We start from the raw sequence: 8,401 nt of genomic DNA, 5'->3' as shown, positions 1-8,401 counted from the left end.
CATGTGCCCCTTTGAATCATTGTTTGTATCCTTTGGATAAATACCTAGTAGTGCAATTGCTGGGTCATAGAGTAGCTCTATTTTTAAATTTTTGAGGAACCTCCACACTGTTTTCCAAAGTGGCTGTACCAACTTGCATTCCCACCAACAGTGTAAGAGGGTTCCCCTTTCTCCACATCCTCGCCATCTGTTAACTGAGTTGTTAATTTTATCCATCTGACCAGTGTGAGGTGGTATAAAATAAAACTTTTTTTTTTTTTTACAAAACAATGTATTAAAACTGACTTCCAGAGATGCCCAAATTATTTTTTAAACATGATTTAATTTTTTTCACATTTCTTTAAATATCAAGTTTTCTTTGACAAATTTATCCAAAATGTTAAATTTTCACTTTAGAACTTAGTTTATATTTATATAACGGAGTGCCCTAAACTGATGTTCATTAAGATACCTTTCTGCAAGTCCTAATGGTTTCTATCTTCCTTTTAAAATGTATTAAGTTATCTTTTAAGTTGCCATTCTCAAAAATATTCTGGAGAAAAAATTATGAATTAAGCACCCATAAATTATTCTTCATTTCTATTATAGTGTAGCAATTTATCATCTAACCCACAGTGGTCTATCAACGGAGTCAGGCTGAGGTTCTTGTTCTCCTTAGACATAGCTGGTTGCAACTCATAATGCAACAGCTGGCTACAGATTCTCCATTTCTTTATTAACAACTGTAATTGAGACAGGTCATTCTCTGACCTGTACATTTTGACCAGTTTTCACCTCTGAAGAAGGTCTTCTTTCTTCTGAATCTGCTTCACCAATTTTGCTTTTTCTTCATTTAATCCTTGTTTGGGAAGATCTTCATTCTCAAAGTCATTTTGGAGATCACTGCATGACCCAGTATCAAGTGATTTAGGGTCACAATATACTGATATTATTGAAGGTATTTTCCAAATATGTATTTTCTTCAAATTGGCTGTCAATGTGTTTAAAATTTTCTTGAAATTCCAGTTTTCTTCTGTTGAAGATGTTGGTTTCTCTGAAAAAGTCTGATCATCTTCATTCTCTACTTTAAGATGTCTTACTACACTGTAACAGGAATTTAATGAAGATCTAGTTTTTCTTAATCATCCTCTAAGTGTCACACTCATAGGCTAGAAATATAGAATAGCTCCACTGGAAGAATTAAGATATTCATCCTTGTTTTCTTGAACTACTTGTATGGGGAGATGGTGGATTGGCACAGGCCTGTGGCACATTAGGTAAAATCACAGCTGAATCAGATCGACTTTCTACCTTGAAAATGAAATCTTGGGTTCTTCCTAAATAAAACTGTGTTGGTCCAAAGGTGACTACTAGTAATTTCTGGACAAATTAATTAGTTAGCATCTTATATAAACAAGACTCTCCATTTGTTTTTATCTATCAAAATAGCCTCAGATCTGCCATAAGGGGGGCAGGAGATTAACAGTTGTGGAATTCTTCAGGAATTCTTTCATTTCACTACTCCAGCTTTATAATGAAAAGAAATATAACTGAAATCTTGACTCAAAAAACATAATTAGATCTGTCACAGTTCCCTAAAGCCTAAAAACTGTGTAACTAGAATCAATGACCATTCAGACCTGAGGAAAAAACACAGGCACAGATAAATTTATGCCTGTGTGCATCATTTCAGTTTAAGTAGCAAACAGACCCTGTAAGGCTTAAGTTTGTTTCCTCAAACAAAGGCATCAAATTTCCTGGGAAACAGAAAAAAAACAGAGGGAAGAGTCCTCTCTTCCCTCTCACCACTGCAGAAAACCCACACTAACCCTTGAGAGACCCCAGGGGAGGTAGGGTTGAGAGATCCTCTGACTGGGGAAATGGAGCTGTACTCTACTCCACAACTCACCCCTGAAGCCAAAGAAATAAATATGTGTATGTGTGTGTATTTTTTTAAGATTTTATTTTTTTTATGTAATCTCTACCCCCAGTGTGGGGCCTGAACTCATGACCTAGAGATCAAGAGTCGCATACTCTACTGACTGAGCCAGCCAGGTGCCCCAAAGAAATATATTTTTATCTACTCAATTTGCAAATAAAATCTCATCCTCTTAATATCTTGGTTACACACAGTCTAATTGCAATTTAGGAACAAAGTTTTCTAAATATTTATTTTAGCTTAATACTCAGCAGAGTGTTGACAAGTATGACAAATGTTGTGTATCCACAGCTCCTGCTCACTAAGAGAAGAAAGAAGGAAGGAAGGAAAGAAGAGAGGTGGCACCAAGGAAAGCTAGGAGGACACTGTCCTGCTTTCTACTTTCTCTTGTTATCTAAAACACAAAATGGGAAAATCAAGATGCTTTAAAGAAGTGAAATATCAAAATACAGGGAAATTAAGCCTACTTTTATTCTTTTTTACCACTATTCCCACCCTCCTTCAGTCTAATTCTCCACCAAACAGCAAGAATGATCTTAAAACATTGATCAAACTATCTCACTCCTTCCCCTATGTAAACCGATGTGTTGGCTTCTCAGAGCAGTGAGGATGAAAACCCAAATGCCCTGCTTTCCCCAAAAGGCGTACCTCTACAGGACCACTAAGAGCTGTTCTGGGCCTAGGTTAAAAACAAACAATTCTGGATGATTTGTTTGATAGTCTCCATAGTTGGTGGGCTGCTTTCTGGATAACCAGACCTCAATAATCCATGTAGACTTTGTCCCTCTCATTCTGAGCCCCTGCCTCCTGCCCATCTCTCCAGTGACTCTCCCTTCCTGACTTCCCTGCAGCCATTCAAATCTGTTTTCCTTCTCACACACATTAGTCTCTTCTGACTTGGGGGTGTTACATGTGCTACCTCCTCAATCTGAAATATTTTCCCTCCCATCCTTCAAATGGCTACCTCCCTCTACCTTTAGAGGCTATTCCTAAACTAGCTCCCTCCCTGCACCCCCTACTTTTTCTTTCCCAACCCTTTGTTTCCTTAATACTTAAAAAACTTTAAGTGATTTTCTTTGTCTATTTCCTTTTTTTTACATCTGTCTCTTGACAACAGGGACAGTATCTGGTCACCTAGTACATCACCTGGCACATTATAGACTCTCAGTAAGTATTTGTTGAGTGAATGCATAATTTAGGAAGCCACTTAATGAAGGTGGAGTCCTCCTGAATCAGGAGAAACAATGTCAGTGATGAAGAAAGCACTGAGCAATGTTGCAAAAAGAAGGCACAGACTGGGGATCAGTAAGCAGCCAGAGACTGTCTTTAATGACTCAAAAAAAGCAGTCATTTAGAAAAATTAACTTTAATCTTTGTAAAATGATTCATCTTCCCTTAGGCTAAAGAAGCAGATTGTGATGGAAATTGAATTAAGCTTTGCCACAAACTTCTCATACTGATACTTTGCCCTTGAGGATTTTGTGCATGAAAATTTTACTCATGAAAGATGATAGTAATAAAAATAATTATTAGATAATAAAGGACTGCATGCTTAGATGCTTCAGAAGATGGGCCCATATACATATTTCTGACCTGTGGTTTTAGGAAATGAAGGATCTAGAGACTGAAATTGACATTGCTGGATCCTCTGTGTATATAAACCATGATCATCATAATATCTACAGCTCTCTATAATCAGATGAGGTTGAACTTTGGTTTATAAGAGAATTTTCCAGGAAAACCCATCAAACTGTTCATAGCTAAGAAAAAGCTGATGGCAAGATATAGGTAGTACTCTTTTCTTTTTGCCCAGGTATCCCTTAAATATTATAAAAAGGAAGGCTGAGGTTTTGGTCATATCCCACTGAATCTCCTCAAAAAGGACACTTCCTAGTCAACAGCAGAGAATCTATGGTGGAACTGAGACTTCATTCTAGTTTGGGACAGGTTGTTTGAGCTTAGAGAAACACAAGTTGGGTTGGAGAAGAGGAGTGAAAACAATTTTCACTATGAAAATGCTAAATATTTAGAAGGTCAATGACCCACTAACCCAACAGCTGTGCATGAAATGTCCCCAAATACTGCTGCCACTATTCTTACTGAAAAGGTGGCAGGTTCTCTGACAGTCAACACAAGGTGGCTGAAATGATGCTTGCCAGTCAACAAAAGGTGTGCCACAAATGTATAAGAATGGGTAAGATAAATTGCAGATAATTCTTGGGAAAAATAATTCTGGAACAAAGCTCTTTCTTACAGGAAAAATATGCTGGATTTTCCCATCAAGGAGAAAACTGGAAGTCCAACCAGTGTGTCCTTTGAGTGAGCAATCACCTTGTATGGGGTCCAGAGAGTTCTGAGTAACAGGTGGGTATTGGACAGAGATAGAAGAAGCAGAGGGTGGGGGAAAAAATTAGAGCATCAAGTGCAGCTGGACTTCAGCTTCAATTCCAAAGAATGTTGGTGGGGTCAGATAAGAGAGATAGAGTTGAATGGTCATAAACTGGCAAGACATTGAACAGAATTTAGTGAGAGCAATAAAAGGAGCAAATAAGTATTTGTGGAAATGCTAAGGCCATTTCCACAAATAGAACCAGATGTGAAAGTCATCAGGAGTCTGGTTGGCGGGCAGGGCTTAGATTTCCCTAACATTCTCTTTGGCTACCCTCAACTCCACAATTCTGACTTAATTGCACAAAGTATAAAGAAAGAAAATTTCCATAAGAGAAAATGCCTCTTTTTATTTAAACAAAAAAAGTGATCAAGCAATCCATCCATAGTTCAGAACAATGCTGATATTGGAGAAAGAGTCTGACACGAGAACTGGCAAAATATAAATGACTAAATTAAATAAGACTAAATTGATAAATTTCTACAAATAGTTAACTCAATTACTATATAATTACAGGTTTTGTTTAAGGCTCTCTAATGTACCAACATAAATGAAACTTTGAAAGCAGTTCTCTGAAAATAATTGTTTTTTTATAGAGAAAAAAAATTGTCTTCAAAACAAAAAAGTCATAAGAATACAAGTACCTGCTAAATGTGTTAAGATATAAGCAATGTCATATTAAATGGTCATCTGAGCTATCAAAATAATAAAGAGTGGCCATGAAAATACAGATAAAGAAAAAGCAAAGCCTACTGAAAAGTCCTAATTTCCTTTTCTCCTCAAGTTTTTATTTAAATTCCAGTTAGTTAACATACAGTGAAATATTCGTTTCAGGTGCAGAATTTAGTGATTCAACACTTATATACAACACCCAGTGCTCACAAGTACCCTCCTTAATAGCCATCACCTATTTAACCCATTCCTCCCACCCAACCTTCCCTCTGGTAACCATCAGTTTGTTCTCTATAGTTAAGAGTCTATTTCTTGGTTTGCCTCTCTTTTTTACCCCCTATGTTCATTTGTTTTGTTTCTTAAATTCCACATATAAGTGAAATCATATGGTATTTGTCTTTCTCTGACTGACTTACTTCACTTAGCGTAATACTCTCTAGATCAATTCACATCATGGCAAATGGCAAGATTTCATTCTTTTTTATGGCTGAGTAATATTCCAGTACGTGTGCATGTGCATGTGTGTAGACCACATCTTCTTCATCCATTCATCAGTTGGTGGACATTTGGACCCTTCCATAATTTGGCTATTGTTGATAACACAGCAATAAACATTGGGGTACATGTATCCCTTCAAATCAGAATTTTTGTATCATTTGGGTAAGTACCTAGTGCAGTTGCTGGATCTTAGGGTAGTTCCACTTTTAACTTTTTTTTTATTAGTTTCAGAGGTAGAATTTAGTGATTCATCAGTTGCATATAACACCCAGTACTCACTACATCAAGTGCCCTCCTTAATGCCCATCACCCAATTATCCCTCCCCCCACCTCCCCTCCAGCAGTCCTCAGTTTGTTTCCTAGGGTTCAGCATCTCTTATGGTTTGCCTCCCTCTCAATTTTCAATCCAACTCCTTGGCATACAAGATCCTTTATCATTTAATATTGCTTATGGGAGTGGGGAAGGAGACACAAATCTTTTCAAGCCTCCAAGGGTCTTGATCTCCCCCTGAGAAATGCTATGGAGCAGCATGGGGTTTTTTTTTTTAATTTTTTTATTGTTATGTTAATCCCCATACATTACATCATTAGTTTTAGATGTAGTGTTCCATGATTCATTGTTTGTGCATAACACCCAGTGCTCCATGCAGAACGTGCCCTCCTCAATACCCATCACCAGGCTAACCCATCCTCCCACCCCCCTCCCCTCTAGAACCCTCAGTTTGTTTTTCAGAGTCCATCGTCTCTCATGGTTCGTCTACCCCTATGATTTCCCCCCCCCCTTCATTCTTCCCCTCCTGCTCTCTTCTTTTTTTCTCTTAACATATATTGCATTATTTGTTTCAGAGGTACAGATCGGAGATTCAACAGTCTTGCACAATTCACAGCGCTTACCAGAGCACATACCCTCCCCAGTGTCTATCACCCAGTCACCCCATCCCTCCCACCCCACCCCCCACTCCAGCAACCCTCAGTTTGTTTCCTGAGATTAAGAATTCCTCATATCAGTGAGGTCATATGATACATGTCTTTCTCTGTTTGACTTATTTCGCTCAGCATAACACCCTCCAGTTCCATCCACGTCATTGCAAATGGCAAGATCTCATTCCTTTTGATGGCTGCATAATATTCCATTGTATATATATATACCACCTCTTCTTTATCCATTCATCTGTCGATGGACATCTTGGCTCTTTCCATAGTTTGGCTATTGTGGACATTGCTGCTATAAACATCAGGGTGCATGTACTCTTTCGTATCCCTACATTTGTATCTTTGGGGTAAATACCCAGGAGTGCAATTGCTGGATCATACGGTAGCTCTATTTTCAACTTTTTGAGGAACCTCCATACTGTTTTCCAGAGTGGCTGCACCAGCTTGCATTCCCACCAACAGTGTAGGAGGGTTCCCCTTTCTCCACATCCCCACCAACATCTGTCATTTCCTGACTTGTTAATTTTAGCCATTCTGACTGGTGTGAGGTGGTATCTCATTGAGGTTTTGATTTGGATTTCCCTGATGCTGAATGATATTGAGCACTTTTTCATGTGTCTATTGGCCATTTGGATGTCTTCTTTGGAAAAATGTCTGTTCAAGTCTTCTGCCCATTTCTTGATTAGATCATTTGTTCTTTGGGTGTTGAGTTTGAAAAGTTCTTTATAGATTTTGGATACTAGCCCTTTATCTGATATGTCATTTGCAAATATCTTCTCCCATTCTGTCGGTTGTCTTTTGGTTTTGTTGACTGTTTCCTTCGCTTTGCAAAAGCTTTTTATCTTGATGAAGTCCCAATAGTTCATTTTTGCCCTTGCTTCCCTTGCCTTTGGTGATGTTTCTAGGAAGAAGTTGCTGCGGCTGAGGTCGAAGAGGTTGCTGCCTGTGTTCTCCTTTAGGATTTTGATGGACTCCTGTCTCACATTGAAGTCTTTCAACCACTTGGGAGTCTATTTTTGTGTGTGGTGTAAGGAAATGGTCCAGTTTCATTCTTCTGCATGTGGCTATCTAATTTTCCCAACACCATTTGTTGAAGAGACTGTCTTTTTTCCATTGGACATTCTTTCCTGCTTTGTCAAAGATTAGTTGACCATAGAGTTGAGGGTCCATATCTGGGCTCTCTATTCTGTTCCATTGATCTATGTGTCTGTTTTTGTGCCAGTACCATACTGTCTTGATGATGACAGCTTTGTAATAGAGCTGGAAGTCCGGAATTGTGATGCCACCAGCTTTGCTTTTCTTTTTCAACATTCCTCTGGCTATTCGGGGTCTTTTCTGGTTCCATACAAATTTTAGGATTATTTGTTCCATTTCTTTGAAAAAAGTGGATGGTATTTTGATGGGGACAGCATGGGGTTTTTGAATCTTGCTCTCAAGGGCCTGAATTGCAGGCATAGACCCACTGGCTTGAAAAGTAAAGACCAATCTAAATACCTGGCCCACCACTGCCCTGTTCACTCAGTCTTCCCACTTTCCCTTGGCTCAAACCCTCTGTCACCATCCCCTCACCTAAGCCAAGCTCAGTGAACTGCAGTGCAAGGAGTAGAGGCCATACAGGGCTGCCACCAATAGCAGGGGATGGGGAAGGCTAGGTCCTTCAAGCATAGTCTCTCATCAGGTGGTCAACTTAAATTTTTTTAATTTTGAAGTAATTATAGATTCACAAAAAGTTGTTAAAAAAAAAAGTGTATGGAGGTCCCAGGTACCCCTTACTCCTCCACCCCCAACAGTAGCATCTAGGAAGTTGATATTCGTGCAATCCACGAGGTTTATTCCGATTTCACCAGTTATGTGCATGCTCACTTGCATGTATCTGCGTATACAGTTCTATGCAATTGTTTCACATCTGTGGTTTTGTGTGGTGTTGGAGAACCTGATCAAAAAGATGTGACCACTGATTGACTGGAGAGCTGGACCTGGGCACTCGAGAG

At 38.9% G+C, this 8,401-nt stretch overlaps 1 pseudogene; it reads right to left on the bottom strand.

The window, feature by feature from the left end:
* Positions 1-551: 551 nt before the first annotated feature.
* LOC116645798 lies at positions 552-8,267 on the bottom strand (annotated as a pseudogene).
* Positions 8,268-8,401: the final 134 nt, after the last annotated feature.

The sequence above is a fragment of the Phoca vitulina genome, unplaced genomic scaffold (assembly GCF_004348235.1).
Source record: "Phoca vitulina isolate PV1807 unplaced genomic scaffold, GSC_HSeal_1.0 scaffold34, whole genome shotgun sequence".
In the NCBI taxonomy this organism is placed as follows: Eukaryota; Metazoa; Chordata; class Mammalia; order Carnivora; family Phocidae; genus Phoca; species Phoca vitulina.
Note: the sequence above shows the minus strand (reverse complement) of the source record. Positions and strands in the feature narration are given on the sequence as shown.